This window comes from Canis lupus, chromosome 16, assembly GCF_048164855.1.
Source record: "Canis lupus baileyi chromosome 16, mCanLup2.hap1, whole genome shotgun sequence".
Lineage (NCBI taxonomy): Eukaryota > Metazoa > Chordata > Mammalia > Carnivora > Canidae > Canis > Canis lupus.
The window spans coordinates 42227958-42245799 of record NC_132853.1 but is presented as its reverse complement, the minus strand read 5'-3'; the positions used below and the strand labels follow the sequence as shown (position 1 = coordinate 42245799).

General features: G+C 39.1%; 1 protein-coding gene across 11 annotated transcripts in view; it reads left to right on the top strand.

Moving 5' to 3' along the window:
* The window catches only part of GPATCH8 (G-patch domain containing 8), a 117683-nt gene that overhangs the window by 49045 nt on the left and 50796 nt on the right, over nt 1-17842 (top strand). For 4 of the 11 annotated variants that reach the window (XM_072780850.1, XM_072780845.1, XM_072780849.1 and 1 more), the window contains one exon: nt 17282-17326. The exons of the other annotated variants lie outside the window; for them this stretch is intronic. The gene's annotated coding sequence lies outside the window, so the exon portion shown is untranslated. The remainder of the gene's footprint in view (nt 1-17281; nt 17327-17842) is intronic. 11 annotated transcript variants of the gene reach the window in all.

The window sequence follows — 17842 nt, the reverse complement described above, 5'->3', positions numbered from 1 at the left end:
AGAGTAGGGTTTGTTTCTTTGGTTTTGTGTGTATATCCCTTCCCTTCATCTCTGCTCTAATTTAATTTAGCAAATAAGTGGTAAATATAGCTGGGTAGGGCTTATATTTGCTAGTCATAACAGTGTTCTTACTACATTTTATGACTGGAGAAAAACTAGACTTGAATTCAGTACACCAGAATAGAAATATGTAGTGTTATAGTTTAGGATTTACGGGGCACCTGGATGTTAGTTAAACATCTAACTCTTGATTTTGGCTCTGGTCATGATCTCAGGGTTCTGAGATGGAGCCTGGTATTGAGCTCTGCGCTGGGCATGGAGCCTGCTAAAGATTCTCTCCCCCTCTCTGTGACCCTCTCCCATTCCTTAAAAAAAAAAAAAAAAGAAAAAAGAAAAAATAGACTTTATTGTTAAACTAGAATGTTGATCTTTAAAACCACACTGACTTCCTAAGAGAGATCATTCTTTAGTTGATAAAAATAAGCTCTCCCGCCCACTTTTTAAGATTTATTTTTAAGCAATCTCTGTACCCAGTATGGGGCTCAAACTCACAGTCCCAAGATCAGGAGTTGCGTGCTCTACTGACTGAGCCAGCCAGGTGGTGTTCCAGTAAGCTCTCCTTTATTTATTTATTTTTTTAATTTTTATTTATGATAGTCACACAGACAGAGAGAGAAAGAGAGGCAGAGACACAGGCAGAGGGAGAAACAGGCTCCATGCACCGGGAGCCCGACGTGGGATTCGATCCCGGGTCTCCAGGATCGCGCCCTGGGCCAAAGGCAGGCGCCAAACCGCTGTGCCACCCAGGGATCCCAGCTCTCCTTTAATATTATAAATGACTGATAAGTTTTGTGAATAGGGTCTTTGTAAAATCTAAGTTGTTGTCCTTCTATATTAGTTTCCCTTTGAAATTTATTTTCCTTTGGGAAAAGGATATTAGACTTAGTACATATTATGTTCCAAACATTGATTTAAATCTAAGTATTTTCTATGTTCCACTTAATGAAATAAATACTAGTATACTCATTGCATAAATGAACAGTTTTGGAAAGGTTATTATTTTTTTTTTAAGATTTATTTATTTATTTATGATAGACAGAGAGAGGCAGAGACACTGGAGGAGGGAGAAGCAGGCTCCATGCAGGAGCCTGATGTGGGACTCGATCCTAGGTCTCCAGGATCAGGCCCTAAGCTGCAGGCAGCGCTAAACTGCTGCGCCACCGGGGCTGCCCTGCAAAGGTTATTATATAGCTACTGAGTCTCTGCCATTCGAGTATAAGCATGACTTTGGAATCAGTGTCCCTATATATACCTTTGCCCTTCTCAGAAAAAGCTGGTAACTGTAAATAAGAGTAGTTGGGGGGATCCCTGGGTGGCGCAGCGGTTTGGTGCCTGCCTTTGGCCCAGGGCGCGATCCTGGAGACCCGGGATCGAATCCCACGTCGGGCTCCCGGTGCATGGAGCCTGCTTCTCCCTCTGCCTGTGTCTCTGACTCATTCTCTCTCTCTCTCTGTGTGACTATCACAAATAAATAAAAAAATTAAAAAAAAAAAATTAAAAAAAAAAAAAAGAGTAGTTGGGGGGGGGGGGGTGACAGACATGTAGCTCCCCCAGCATGAATGTATGGATTGTCAGAAGGGCTTAGTTAGACTTGAAGCTGGTCTAGCTGACCTTCTGAATGGGATTTCATTAATATGAACAAGAGGAAGCCCATTTAGTAAATAAAATTAGTGAGAATTGGCAGTCTGCAGTAAGAGGTCTGAGTCTTAGGGCTGGACTAAAAAGGAAGAGGGATTAGAGGAGAGGAGGGGAAAAATGAACTCAAATTCTGTATGAACTACTTGTTTCACAGTATAGAGATCATCACATTTAAAGGATACATCAGAAAACATTAAATATATGTTGAGGTGGTGGCAAAATAACTAGAAAAGAAGTGGCAAATTTTTCAAATGAAAATTTGGAATAGTTAAGTATAGAAAGCTTTTTTATTATTCTAGTGCTTTTTTTTTTTTAATTTTTATTTATTTATGATAGTCACACAGAGCGAGAGAGGCAGAGACACAGGCAGAGGGAGAAGCAGGCTCCATGCACCGGGAGCCCGATGTGGGATTCGATCCCCGGTCTCCAGGATCGCGCCCTGGGCCAAAGGCAGGCGCTAAACCGCTGCGCCACCCAGGGATCCCTCTAGTGCTTTTTTTTAAAGTGAATCTGGGTAAACTTATTTATCTTTTTTAAAGATTTTATTTTATTTTTTTTTTTTCAATTTTTTTATTTATTTATGATAGTCACAGAGAGAGAGAGAGAGAGAGAGAGGCAGAGACACAGGCAGAGTGAGAAGCAGGCTCCATGCACCGGGAGCCCGATGTGGGATTCGATCCTGGGTCTCCAGGATCGCGCCCTGGGCCAAAGGCAGGCACCAAACCGCTGCGCCACCCAGGGATCCCTAAAGATTTTATTTTTTATTTTTTGTTTTGTTTTTAAGATTTTATTTATTTATTCTTGAGAGAGAGAGGGGCACAGACACAGGCAGAGGGAGAAGCAGGCTCCATGCAGGGAGCCTGATGTGGGACTCAATCCCGGGACTCCAGGATCATGCTCTGGGCCAAAGGGAGGCGCTCAGCTGCTGAGCCACCCAGGCATCCCAAAAGATTTTATTTTTAAGTAATGTCTATACCCAACATAAGGCTCAAACTCAAAACCCTGAGACCAAGAGTTGTATGCTCTTCTGACTGAGCCAGCCAGCAACTCTTTTTTTTTTTTTTAACTAAGAAAAGAGAGTGGACCACTTAAGAGAAGCAGATAGGACATTATCAAGGTAGATTACTTTTAAGGAGGCGCTCTGGTGAAGAATTACATGGAATTATTTGTACACTTATTGAATATTTCCTATGTTCAAGAGACCATTAAAAGAATATACATAATATTGTAAGACACTGCTCTTACTGCTATTTATTTTAGGAGTTAAGGGTGGGGAAATCTTCGAGTAAACGCTGTAAGTCCTCAGAAGAAGGGAATGACTAGGGAAGACTTCACAGTGAAGTCTTGAGGAGGGAAGAATAGATATTACCAAAAACAGGAGATACTGATGTATACAAGTGATTACAGTTAGCAAAGAGTAGGCATAGCTGGCTGGAGTAGGGAATGCCCATAGACCTTTCATACAGCATGTATATATGTATGCATGCATGCATGTATATATGTATGTATGTATTTATTTATTTCTGCTTTTATTTTTAAAGTTTATTTTTAAATAATTTATTTAAGAGGGAGAATGTGTGAGCGAGAGAGCATAAGCAGGGGAACAGCAGAGGGAGAGGGAGAAGTAGATTCCCTGCTGAGCAGGGAGTCTTATGTGGGACTTGATCCCAGGACCCCAAGACCATGACCTGAGCCAAAGGCAGATGCTTAACCAACTGAGCCATCCAAGTGCCACTTACTTATTTGACCAGCGCACAATCAGGGGGAGGGGCAGGGAGATGGAGAAGCAGGCAGACACATAATAGACTGAGCTGTCCAAGTACCCCTCCAGATATTTTTTTTGATGTTGAACCTTCATAATATAAAAGGTGGGGTGGGGGTTGGTGGATGACACAGTTGTTTTCGTTGAAGCAGAGTTCTGGTCTCCAAGAACAGTTTGGAAACTATAAGAAGGCGGCAGTGATGGGAAATTGGTTTGAATAGGCACAAATGAAATAGAGTGTTTACTATGTGCTAAGCACTTAAAAATACTTAATTCTTAAAACAAGTCTATGAGAATTTTGTTCTCATTTTGCAGAAGAAACTGATACTTCAAAAAGCTTAGTAAGTTGCCCAAGGATAAACAACCAGTAAATGACAGTATCAGAATTCAAATCTTGGTTTTTTTCCACACTCCAACACCATGCTCTTAACTACTCACACTGAATGAATTGTTAATACTGCTCCCAATTTAGACTTCATTTTGTAAGCCAAAGGCAGTTTTTGATCAGAAGAGAGACTTTTATAGCAAAAAAGATAATTAAAGATAATTTTACCTGGATCACCTGGGTAACTCAGTGGTTAAGTGTCTGCCTTTGGCTCAGGTCATGATCTCGGGGTCCTGGGATCGAGTCCTACATTGAGCTCCCCACAAGGAGCCTGCTTCTCCCTCTGCCTATGTCTCTGCCTCTCTGTGTCTCTCATGAATAAATAAATAAAATCTTAAAGATAATTTTACCTAAAATTGATTTTACAGATGGAAAAATTTGGGTTTAGGATTTCTTTTTTTTTTTTTAATTTGTATTTATTTATGATAGTCACCGAGAGAGAGAGAGAGAGAGAGAGAGAGAGGCAGAGACATAGGCAGAGGGAGAAGCAGGCTCCAAGCACCGGGAGCCCGACATGGGATTCGATCCCGGGTCTCCAGGATCGCGCCCTGGGCCAAAGGCAGGCGCTAAACCGCTGCGCCACCCAGGGATCCCAAGGGTTTAGGATTTCTAAATGTCTTTGTGATAGTGCTGAAACCCAGCCCTAAATTCTGATTTGCGATCTATTGTTCTTTCCAATACACCTACCAGGATATTTGTGGTAGAAGTTAAATAGTAGTATGATCAAAGTATGTCTGAAGATGAATGGAAGACTGTTTAGAAAGTTGTCTGGGTATGAGTTGATGAGAACTTAGAGTAGAGTGATGGAAGTGGAAATGGAAAAGAAGATACAGTGATGAAGGATAATGAAGCAAATCAAGAAGTATAGTGTACAGTTCATGCAGGTCTGTCTGGCAAGCTCTTGTTCACTGGGTTTACCTTTTAATCATTTATAATAGTTACTAGCATTTATTAAGTATTCAGTGAGTGCTTGCATATGGATTATCTAATTTAAATCCTCTTTCAGGTGTAGATACCATTCCTGGTTTTTAGATGAGGAAATTGACATTCTGAGCAATGCTTTGCTCAAGAACTTAGAGCAAATAAGTGGTAGAATAATGGTGCCAAAACTGTGCTTTTAATCAATATGCTGTAGTCTGTGGTAGCTCACCTCTCTGTTCTGGAAAGACATGATGGTGAGCAATGCAAGTATTACAGAATTAAAATACACAATAGTTATTCTGGCCAAAAAAATTAGAGATAGTCTTAAGGCACTTGAAGTGATTATATATTCTTCATGATTAACATAAATTTTTATAAAGTCAGTAGAAACTTTTTTAAAAAATATATTTTTTAAAGATTTTATTTATTCATGAGAGACACAGAGAGAAGGCAGAGACATAGGCAAAGGGAAAAGCAGGCTCCCCACAGGGAGCCCAATGTGAGACTCAATCCCCAGACTTGGGATCACACCCTGAGCTGAAGGCAGACACTCAACCACTGAGCCACCCAGGTGTCCCTTTTTAAAAGATTTTATTTATTTATTCATGAGAGACATAGAAAGAGAGGCAGAGACATAGGCAGAGGGAGAAACAAGCTTCCTATGGGGAGCCCGATGCAGGACTCAGATCCCAGGATCCTGGGATCACACCCTTAGCCAAAGGCAGATGCTCAGCCACTGAGCCACCCAGTCATCCCTAAAGTCACTAGAAACTTAAGGCTAGATTGCTTGGTAAGAAGTTTGGCTATATTTTAAGAGATGGTTGATAATTGGTCTCCAAGGCGGGGGTGAGGGGGATGCTATAACTTCTGTCTCATGTTTGAATTTCTTTCTTTATTGTTTCTTACGCTTTATATTTCTCTGGTGGAACTTTTTTTAAAGGTTTATTTATTAGAGCAAGCAAGCGTGTGTGTGAGAGCGGGGCAGTGGGGGAGAGAAAGAAAATCAAGCAGATTCCACACTGAGTGCAGAGCTCCACAGGGTGCTCAATCCTAGAGATCACAGCCCGAGCTGAAATCAAGAGTTAGGAAGCTTAAACAACTGAACCTCCTCCCCGCCCCCGCACCCAGAGCTTCTGAAAAAAATTTTTTAAGATTTTATTTATTTATTCATGACACACACACACACACACACACAGAGAGGCAGAGACATAGGCAGAGGGAGAAGCAGGCTCAGTGCAGGGAGCCTGACATGGGACTCAATCCCAGGTCTCCAGGATCACACCCTGGGCCGAAGGCAGCACTAAACCACTGAGCCACCCGGGCTGCCCGAGCTTCTGAATTTTTAAAAAGGAACCAGAAATCTAGATTTTTTGGTGTATTCCCTGCTTAATAAATATTGGCTCAAAGTTTAAAATAATTTGGGAGAAACAAAACATATAGAAGACCTAAATTTGAGCCACTTTAAAGTTACCACTTTATGATCTCATTTGAAATTTGACCCGGGTTTGAATTTGAGCTCTGTAACTAGTAAGCAGTGTTTCCTTGCTATACTCTCAGTATACCTATATTTTTTAAAGATTTGGAGGTGTAAGGAATTGAGCATGATGGTTTATGACTTTTATACCTGTATACAATTTCATTTTCCTCCTCAGTATGTAGAGTGGGAGATAATGCCACCTAATAGATTGAGAAATTTAGATGTTTATCCATGATCAAACTGCTGAGTCTAACAACTATGTTTATAAACACACAAGTATTTTGACCTCTACTCCAGTAGTATTTCCATCAGGCTTTATGGTTCTCCAACTTTCATGAGCCACAGAATCACTTTGGGTGCTTTGTTAATAATGTAGATTCCTAAACAGCACAACTCAGCAGGTCTGGGGTAGGGTTCAGGAAATTACATTTTATTTTTTATTATTTATTTATTTATTTTTTTTAAGTAGACCTCATGCCCAGCATGGAGTCCAAATCAGGGCTTGAACTCAAAACCTTGAGATTGAGATCTGAGCCAAGATCAACAGTTGGACACTTAACCAACTGAGCCATCCAGGTGCCCCCAGGAGATTTCATTTTAAACAAGCTCTCCCAAAGAATTTGCTCTGGGCCATGTGAATAAAATAAGCTCTTGAGATGGGATGTGTGGGTGGCTCAGTGGTTGAGCATCTGCCTTCAGCTAGGGTTGTGATCCCGGGGTCTGGGATCAAGTCCCCACATTGGGCTCCCTGCAGGGAGCTGCCTTTTCCCTCTGCCTATGTCTGTGTGTGTGTCTCTCTCTCATGAATAAATAAAATCTTTAAAAAATAGGGATCCCTGGGTGGCGCAGCGGTTTGGCGCCTGCCTTTGGCCCAGGGCGCGATCCGGGAGACCCTGGATCGAATCCCACGTCGGGCTCCCGGTGCATGGAGCCTGTTTCTCCCTCTGCCTGTGTCTCTGCCTCTCTCTCTCTCTCTGTGTGTGTGACTATCATAAATAAATAAAAAAGAAAAGAAAAAAGAAAAAAAATTAATAAAAAATGAGCTTCTGAGAAAATTACCTTCACTAGAACAAGTAGGGTAGACTTGGTTCTTTTACTATATCTAAAATGTATTAGTGATTTGAGGTCTGAATTAGTGTAATGCTGTTTATTTTTCTTTATAGTCTAAGCCTGATTTACATTGTTTCCTACCCTCTAACTTGTGGACTTCTTGCCCTTGTTGCCCTGGGTTAATTTATGTGATTAAGATGAAGCTGGTTTATGTAGAAACTGGATTTCTTAGGCAAGAAAGTGGAATGTCCAAGAAACTTTTTTTAAAGATGTATTTATTCTACACCTCCACTGGAAGGAGGGGAACACAGGAGACAGTGTCTCAAGCAGATGCCAAGCTGAGCATGGAGCCCTAAGTTGAGATGGGAGCCCCCAACTCAGGGCTCCATCTCAGGACCCTGAGATCACGACCTGAGCCAAAACCAAGAGTTGGATGCTTAACCCACTGTGCCATCCAGGTGCCCCTCCAAGAATCTTTTTAAACGAGCAACTTAAATGTATATAGAGTATATAGTGTGGTAGTGATTTCTTTTTAACTAGAATAGTCCAATCGGGTAGAAATAGTTGAAAATATAAAAATTCACTAGTGAACTCAGTATTTGATAAATAGGAATTAAGAGGAGACAGAATTGCTTTCAAAGCTGTATGGAATCATAGATTTTAGAACTGCAAGGAAAAAAAAATTTTAAGGTATGACCTAGTATCTTTGGATTCATAGCAGAAACTCCAAAGGAAATTAGGGGGATTTTGAGTAATCTCAATCTACTGTGCATTCTGAATTTTTTCTTATATTCCATGTGGACTTCATCTGTTACAAATTTGACACACTATGGATTAGTACCTTGTTCTTTAGTACACATACATAGCTGCTGTTGTCTTCCAGGTGGCAATAATAGTAAAATAGTAAGCATTTTGACAATGTTAAATTTATTTAGCTTTTTTTTTTTTTTTAAAGATTTTATTTATTCATAGAGACAGAGAGAGAGAGAGGCAGAGACACACAGGCAGAGGGAGAAGCAGGCTCCACGCAGGGAACCTGACGTGGGACTCGATCCCAGGTCTCCAGGATCACACCCCGGGCTGCAGGCGGTGCCAAACCACTGCGCCACCAGGGCTGCCCAATTTATTTAGTTTTGCTTAAGCTAAATATATTTTCTTAGATGATTTGAACTCTATGTTTAATTTGGAGAAGATTTTGCTAAAATTATGCTTAAGTTCATTCTTTTGCGTTGGGTTTAATAGTTATGTAACATTGCTTTTCAAACTCAATCTCATTTTGTTAATGGAATGATATATGGGAAACATTTTTGGATGATTCTTTGGTTATTGATCCTGTATAATTTTCTCCCACCTATTGGGAGAAACCTTTTGTTTCATTATCACCAAATTGCATGTAAAACATAATTTGTCATAGCTTCTATTTTAGAGTAGCATTCATTTCATTTCAAAAAAATGCCAAATTTGGAAATGAAGGGAAAACAAATAGATTTTTTTTAATTTTCTTTCTTTTTAAAGTTTTTTCATCTAAAATTTTTTTCTGAGGCCTTAAGGAGATAACTGGTTTGGAGTTCAGCATCCTACATGGTGATTTATGGTTTCCAAGGCATCTTCTACTTGTTATATCTTGATCTGTATACCCATCCTGAAAGTGAGGATAATATCTCCATTTTGCAGGGGAGGCTGCTGAGACTCAGGCTCTGGTTGTCAAAGGTGACAAAGTAGTTAGAAATGATCTCTTACTGGAGAACTGAGATTTTTTGCCCAGCTTTTTAAGAAACTACCTAGAAAAATATAGAAAGAAAATAAATCGGGGGGAGGGTTAATGTGGAAAGTAAAGAGGAACAGTTTATTTTTTTATTTTTAAAGATTTTATTTATTTATTTATGATAGACCTAGAGAGAGAGAGAAGCAGAGACACACGCAGAGGGAGAAGCAGGCTCCATGCCGGGAGCCCAATGCAGGACTCCATCCCAGGTCTCCAGGATTGCGCCCTGGGCCAAAGGCAGGCACCAAACCGCTGAGCCACCCAGGGATCCCAAGAGGAACAGTTTAAATCAAGTCCCAGTCCAAGAAGCCTGCTTCTCCCTCTGCCTATGTCTCTGCCTCTCTGTTCCCCTGTGTCTCTCATGAATAAATAAATAAAATCTTTAAATATATATTTTTTAAAAATTTTAAAATAAATAAAAAGCATTTGTTGACTCAAACGAACAAATATATTCTTAGTAGGTCTAGAACTTGTTCAGGTCTATTTATTTAGTTATCATAGTACTTTCTGCTTAGTACCATGAAATTCTGATAATTAAACTGTCTTGTAATCAAATAATTATTTCATCAAGTAGAACACAGGGCTATGTTATACAGGCCTTCATATCTCAAAAAAATATACAAGCTATCATAAAGGAATATCTGAATTTTGCATTACTGTTCATTAGAGGCTTGTTCAATTTGTTTTATTTACTGCCACTCATTAGCAATTAAGAAGCAGGCATCACATGTTTAAGGAGTTAGACTTAAGGCTCACTTCAATATTTTTTTTAAAGTTTAAGTAATCTCTACACCCAACATGGGGCTTGAATTCACAACCCTGAGATCAAGAGATGCATGATATTCGGATTGAGCCAGAGAGGCAACCTGGCTCACTTCAATTCTTAGAAAGTTTAAAGAGTAGAAAATATCTAAGTAGATAATATTTGGGAGGGTTAATAGTAGCCAGTTCTATGGTATTGTAACAATCCAACACCTTTTTAGAGTTGTATTCTCTTCCTATTGGTTAAGTTTTCTGTAATTACACTGAGAATTTTTTACTATTCCAGGATCCTTCAATAACCCAAAAAGCAGGCTCCATGCAGGGAGCTCAACATGGGACTCGATCCCAGGTCTCCAGGGTCAGGCCCCAGGCCAAAGGTGGCGCTAAACCACTGAGCCACCCAGGCTGCCCAAAATAGTATTTATTTATTCACGAGAGACATAGAGAGAGGCAGAGACACAGACAGAGGGAGAAGCAGGCTCCATGCAGGGAGCCTGACATGGGACTTGATCCTGCAACCCCGGGGATCACAGCCTGAGCCAAAGGCAGACACTCAACCCAACCGCTGAGCCACCCAGGCATCCCAACAAATGCTTTTTAATTGAACACCACTCTATCCCAAATATTGTGTCAATTACTCCGGATACAAGCATAAGTAAAACTCAGGGCATAGAAGTGTTACCCAACATTATTTTTTAAACTTAGGGACCTAATATTTTTCCCTCACTTCTTGAGCCCCATTTTTTTGGTGGTTATTTTAACATGAAATTGTATGTATGTATGTTTGGTTTGGTTTTTAGAGAGAGAGAGAGAGAGAAAATGAGAACGTGTGTGTCTGCATAAGCAGGGTGAGGGGAGAGGCAGAGGGAGAGAGAGAATCCCAGGCAGGCTTATGTCTGACATGGAGCTTGATCTCACAACCTGAGCCAAAATCAAAAGCCCAGTGTTCAGCTGACTGAGCCACCCAGGTACCCCCGAAATTGTATTTATTAAATTGGCTTTCCCATTTAAAAAATAAATTGAGGGCAGCCTGGGTGGCTCAGCAGTTTGGCCTAGGGTGTGATCCTGGAGACCCGGGATCGAGTCCCATGTCGGGCTCCCTGCATGGAGCATGCTTCTCCTTCTGCCTGTGTCACTGTGCGCCTCTCTCTCTCTCTCTCTCTCTCTCTTATGAATAAATAAATAAAATATTAAAAATAAATAAGTAATAGGGATCCCTGGGTGGTGCAGCGGTTTGGCGCCTGCCTTTGGCCCAGGGTGCGATCCTGGAGACCCGGGATCGAGTCCCACGTCGGGCTCCTGGTGCATGGAGCCTGCTTCTCCCTCTGCCTGTGTCTCTGCCTCTCTCTCTCTCTCTCTGTGTGTGTGTGTGTGTGTGTGTGTGTGTGTGTGTGTGACTATCCTAAATTAAAAAATAATGATGATAATAAATAAATAAATAATAAAAAATAAATTGTTCTTCCCACAATGGTTAGTATGAGACAGCCTTCAGTAAACTGATAAAATTTTAGCTAAAACAATCTTATTGGGTTAAAAGTATGATTTTCTTTAGGATTTCTTTTTTTCAATTAAAAGCACCTCCTGAATGCCCTTTCTGAATCTCTTCTAAAGGCTTGATTAGGGGATCCCTGGGTGGCTCAGTAGTTTAGCGCCTGCCTTTGGCCCATTGCGCGATCCTGGAGTCCTGGGATCGAGTCCACGTCGGAATCTCGGCATGGAGCCTGCTTCTCCCTCCTCCTGTGTCTCTGCCTCTCTCTCTCTCTATATATATATATATATATACCATAAATTTAAAAAAATAATAATAATAAAAAAAGAAAGGCTTGATTATCTCCTGTCATCCATGATGAGGTATCCTGTTCAGGTTTAACATTCTGATTCCATAACATGTTTATTAGTGAAGTCTTTTTGCCTCTTCTCTGTCCTTGTTTAATAGTATTAGCCTTATGTGATTAAAATTGAACTATTTTATCTTGGAAAGCCAACTCTGATACCCTGGAAAGATGGAAGGATGAGGATTCCTTCAGGTCACAGTTAAATTTCTTTGCTCTTAGGAAACATCTGTATTTGAAAATCAAACTAATCTGGTTGTTGTATAGACCACTAAACTGGCTATGGCAGCAATATAGTTAGTTTTATACTGGAGAATCTGAATTCTGTTGAGTAGGAAGTGGAAGTCTTTCTTTTTTTTTTTTTTTCCTAAACCTTAGAAACTCTGGGAGGGCCTGGGTGGCTCAGTCTGTTAAGCACCTGCCTTCAGCTCAGGTCATGATCCCAGAAGGAGGAGAGCTTCCTGCTCAGTGGGGAGCCTGCTTCTCTCCTTCTGCCCCTCCCTCCTGCTCATGCTTTCTCTCTTTCTCTCAAATAAGTGAATAAAATCTTTAAAAAAAGAACAAAATACCTTAGAAACTCTGTAGGGAATAGTTAATGTTGATGTTTCCAGTTAGTGTTATAGAGAGGTAGCATTTATTATAGTTACTAAGAAAAAATATTTAAGTGAAAGTAATCATTGTTTTTATGGTACCGAAAACTTATTTTCAGGAGAAATTTGCAAAAAAGCTTTGGCTTGGAAATAGATGTACCATTTTTACTGTGTTTCTACGAGTTGTGTGTAATCACTGTTTTAATAAATGAAATTTTATTTATCTATCTATCTTTTTATTTTATTTTATTTTATTTTATTTTATTTTATTATTTATTTTATTTTATTTTATTTTATTTCTGATAGACATAGAGAGAGAGAGAGAGGCAAAGACACAGGCAGAGGGAGAGACCGGCTCCATGCCAGAAGCCCGACATGGGACTTGATCCTGGGGTACCAGGATCGCACCCTGGGCCAAAGACAGGAGCTGAACCGCTGAGCCACCCAGGGATCCCTGAAATTATATTTAAATGCACAGATATAGCTTACCAAAAGTTCTATTTTGCAAATCAGAATATTTCATAACATCTATTTGAGTTGCTTAAATTTAGTAAGAAATAAATATATTTAAAGATGTCAAGTCAGGCTCTTGGTCTTAATCAGTTTATTTTATTTTATTTATTTTATTTTATTTTATTTTATTTTATTTATTTTATTTTATTTTATTTTATTTTATTTTATTTTATTTTATTTTATTTTATTTTATTTTTAAGATTTTATTTATTCATGAGAGACACAGGCAGAGGGAGAAGCATCTCCCTGCAGGGAGTCCGATGTGGTACTCATCCCAGGACCCTGGGATCATGACCTGAGCCAAAGGTAGATGCTCAACCACTGAGCCACCCAGGCGCCCCAGGGCTTAATCAGTTTAATGGCCTTTTGCGAGTGGATATTGTGACTTTGATGGCTTTTATATTTATTTCTGCTTATGAGGATCAGTCTTTTAAAACTATTTTAGACATCTTAAGACAGCATCAGATATTTTTAAGCGTTTTCAGGTATATGCACTGGCTCTATAAATGTTGTGTTTTACCCACTCATAACAGGAGTTTAAGTTGGTAAGATTATTTTGCCTAATTATTGGTAATTAATGGGATTTAAGACTTTGTGTTGATCACTGCCATATGCCCAATGCCTTCCAACAGAGTAGTAGCAGCTTGATTTGTAACAGGTGTTTGTTGTTGAATCAATCTTAGGAAGGGGAAAGGCTGCAGAGAGAAATTAAGGTGTTCTTGCATCTATTGGCTGTCTAACCAGTGTTCTAATCACTTTGAAAGCTTCTTCATTTCTAATTTGTTTCTCTCAGAAAATCTTAAACATGTTCTGATTTTGAAGTGTGGCTGTTTACCAAATTATGGTTGTTCTATAATATTTTCCTCTCAATTGTTCTATCCCCTGGAGTTTGTCTCTAAAAATAGCATTTCTTTAAAAAGTATTTCTCTTTAGTGCAATTTTTGGGGCCAATTTTGTAGACTAGTATATATTTAATTATTTTCAAATCAAAACTGATTTATGAGGGATTGTTTTCAGAAACAAGGTGGTTGTAGTCAGCGAATTTTTGTGTTTGGCCTTATTTTCTCTTCAGTTATGGTAAGTCGTAATAGCCTCACATTTTAGCAAGAGATGCATACATGCACATTTAATACTTTTGTCATTATAGAAGTAAAACTACCTTTTAAAATATACAAAGTCCGTGCATGGAGCCTGCTTCTCCCTCTGCCTGTGTCTCCACCCCCCCCTTCTCTATGAATAAATAAATAAAATCTTTAAAAAATAAAAATAAAAAAAAAATAAAATATACAAAGTACAATTCAGTTTGGTTAATGAAACGTTTTTTTCTTCTCTTTAAAAAGCATTTTTGAAGGGCACTTGGATGGCTCAATCGGTTAAGTATCTGCCTTCATTTCAATCATGATCCCAGGGTCCTAGGGTTGCCCCACATCAGGCTCGCTGCTCAGTGGGGAGCCTGCTTCTCCCTCTGCCTGCTGCCACCAATGGCTCATCTTCTCTCTCTCTCTCTCTCTCTCTCTCTCCCCCTCAAATAAAATCTTTTAAGGGCAGCCCGAGTGGCTCAGCGGTTTAGCGCCGCCTTCAGCCCATGGTGTGATCCTGGAGACCCATGATCAAGTCCCACGTTGGGCTCCCTGCATGGAGCTTGCTTCTCCCTCTGCTTGTGTCTTTGCCTCTCTCTCTCTGTGTCTCTCATTTTATTCATGAATAAAATCTTTAAATAAATAAATAAAATCTTTAAACACTTTTTTGCTGAAGTATAATTATCATACAAAATATTAGTTTCAAGTATACTACATAATTCAGTATTTGTATGTATATTTGAAATTTTGATTTAGAAAATATGAATATCAAATTTTTTTCATCACATGAATAGTATTGGCGTATTCTAGATCTGGTATGTTGTTGTTTTTTCCTCCCCTTCTCTAGTTGGCCTGATTACAGTCATAGTATTTATTGATCTTTGGCTGAGGAGGACAGTTTCTTCTTAGGAAAGTTTTTAGCGTTCTGGTTGAAGTTGCTTCCTTTGGAATGAAATAAACAATAACATGTTCTCTTTAAAGGAAACGAAGTAGGGAACTAGGATTTAGTTCAGTTTATTTTTGTGGGATCCCTGGGTGGCGCAGCGGTTTGGCGCCTGCCCAGGGCGCGATCCTGGAGATCCGGGATCGAATCCCACGTCGGGCTTCCGGTGCATGGAGCCTGCTTCTCCCTCTGCCTGTGTCTCTGCCTCTCTCTCTCTCTGTGACTATCATAAATAAATAAATTAATTAATTAATTTTTAAAAATTAAAAAAAATTTATTTTTGTTATTTCATTTTAAATTCAATTTTATGTATTTTTAAATTAAAAAAAATAAATTCATTAAATTTTAATTTAATTTTTTAAATTTTTAATTTTTTTAAGTAGGCTCCACATCCAGCATGGAGTCCAACATGAACTCACAACCCTGAGATCAAGACCTGAGCTGAGGGGTGTCTGGGTGGCTAGCTAAGTCAGTTAAGCACCTGCCTTTGGCTCAGGTCATAATCCTTGGGTCCTGGGATCCAGCCTTGAATTGGGCTCCTTTCTTGCCGGGGAGCCTGCTTCTCCCTCTCCCTCTGCCTCTGCCTCTCCCCCTATTCATGTTCTCTCTCTCAAATACATACATACCTACATACATACATACCTACCTACCTACCTACATACATACATACATACATACATGAATAAATAAAATAAAATAAAATAAAATAAAATAAATCTTTGGAAAAAAACAAGAACTGAGCTGAGATCAAGAGTTGAGCACTTAGCCTACTGAGCCACCTAAGCACTCCTTTATATAATGTTTTTAATCTTTATTTTTTAAAGATTTTATTTTTAAGTGACATATATATTCCTAACATGGGACTTGAATTACAACCTCGAGATCAGGAGTCACGTGCTTTACTGACTGAGCTAGCCAGGTACCTCTAGTAGAGTTTATTTTTTTAAAAAGAAGTTTTCGGGATCCCTGTGTGGCGCAGCGGTTTAGCGCCTGCCTTTGGCCCAGGGCGCGATCCTGGAGACCCAGGATCAAATCCCACGTCAGGCTCCCGGTGTATGGAGCCTGCTTCTCCCTCTGCCTGTGTCTCTGCCTCTCTCTCTCTCACTGTGTGCCTATCATAAATAAATAAAAAAAAAAAAAAAAAAAAAAAAAAAAAAAAAATAAAAAGAAGTTTTCTAGAGAATATCATATTAGTAAGTATTTGTTTGCTACCTACCTTTTGAAAAGTCATTGCTATAAGTTGTTATTCAGGTGTTCCATGTAGTGTACTTTATGATAGATTTATCGATTACAAATGAATAAATTAAGAGGTTTCTTTTATTTTTAAGCTGCAGTCCCTTCCTGTATTATATATTCTTTGTTTTTTCCCACTAGGATTTTTCCTTGGTCTGGAGCCTATTTAATAATGGAAAGAAATTACTGCTTGGCTCAGACAATAATGTCATCTTCAGATTTTTTTGGTTTTGTTTTGAGGTGTTTTTGTTGTTGTCGTGTATATTTATTTTACAGGTAAGCTCTCTGCCCAGGATGGAGCTTGAACTCATGACACTGAGTTGAGGAGTTGCATGCTCTACCAACTAAGCCAGCCAGGCAATTGAAATATGATTAACAGACAGTATTATATTAGTTTCGGTGTACAACATGATTCAGCAGTTCTGTCCAGTACTCAGTGCTCAACGATAAGTGTAGCTCTGTCACCAAACAGTGTTGTTATAGTACCTTCAGATTATTTTCAAAGCCAGACTGTTTATTTTCTGTGATGAGTTACCTCTGAGTAGACTAATTATAAATGTGACAGCCATTTCGATGCCATTTTCTCTGGAGTTCCTGGTCTCTTTCAAAGCTTGGCTTTGTTGTATGCAGAAAGAAAGATGTTGGCAAGCCTGGGAAGACTTCATTAGAAGGAAACAAATTTCTAAGGAAAGCTACTTCAAGAGTTTTATTCATTCATAACAGAACTCAAATATACATTAGTTTTCTAAGCACTTAATGTGTAAAGGTTTATTTTCCAGACCTTTTACTTATATATTTTTTAACAAGGTCTTGATGACTCCCTTCCCAAACCACAAATCCTCTTAGAATTCTTTTAATTAAGGAAATGACTTGATCACTGTCCAGTTGATCTGACTGTCTTTGATTTTATTTTTTTAAGGAGAAGTCCCAACTTGGGGCCTGAATACTGATTTACCAGAATGAATAGTAGTTAAATAAGAGATTGGAAGCTAGAGCTAGTGCTCTCGCTTTAACACCTCGCCCCACTCCCTGAATTGTTAAAGAGGAGGTTGTACTTGTTCTCAAGTAGCAACACGCAGGCAAAAATCTCACAGGCTGGGCCAACCAATATGAAAACAACTGCTCTAGCACAAAGTGTCCTTCCTCTTCTTCAGCTGAAATTGGGGGAGGGACAAACCAATGGTTACTTTACCCCTTCCCATCTGCCTGCTAGAAGGCCTGTTTCCTACCCTGATGGTTTCTGCCTAACAAATGGTGTTTCTTTTTTACAGCATTATGATCCTGGACTTGTTGTGGTGATGGTAAACTTAGCAGTGGTAATTTTTTATTTTCAGACTGAATTACTCCTTTTGTCATCAGTGCACCAATATGTTAGGCTTACTTTCTCTGTTGTAGCCTTCATCCTTCTGCTTGGTCTTTTTCATTTTCCTTTCCTTTCCTTATGCAACTTGTCTGATCCTTGTTCATTAAAGGGTACTGTTAAGAAGGGATGTATCTGTTTGTGTTAGAACTGCCAAAAAAAAAAAAATCAGTTAAAACATTAAATTCTAATACTGTCAAAAACTTGATTTTCCCACAATGTAATGGGCACTAGCACTTGCTACTGCAATTTATAAATAAATTAAAACTTTGACTGCCTTAGAAGGCAAAAGTACTAATGCAGAGTTTATAAACAGGGGTTTACAGAGGTAATGAATTTATACCAAAATTTTCTTGATTCTTGCAAAACAAATTCTGACAGACCAAAAAGAAACCAAAACCAAAAAAGTAAATTCCTTTGACATTTCTTTTCAATTGTTTCATTGGAGCATTTGTGTATTTTACCAGTAAAT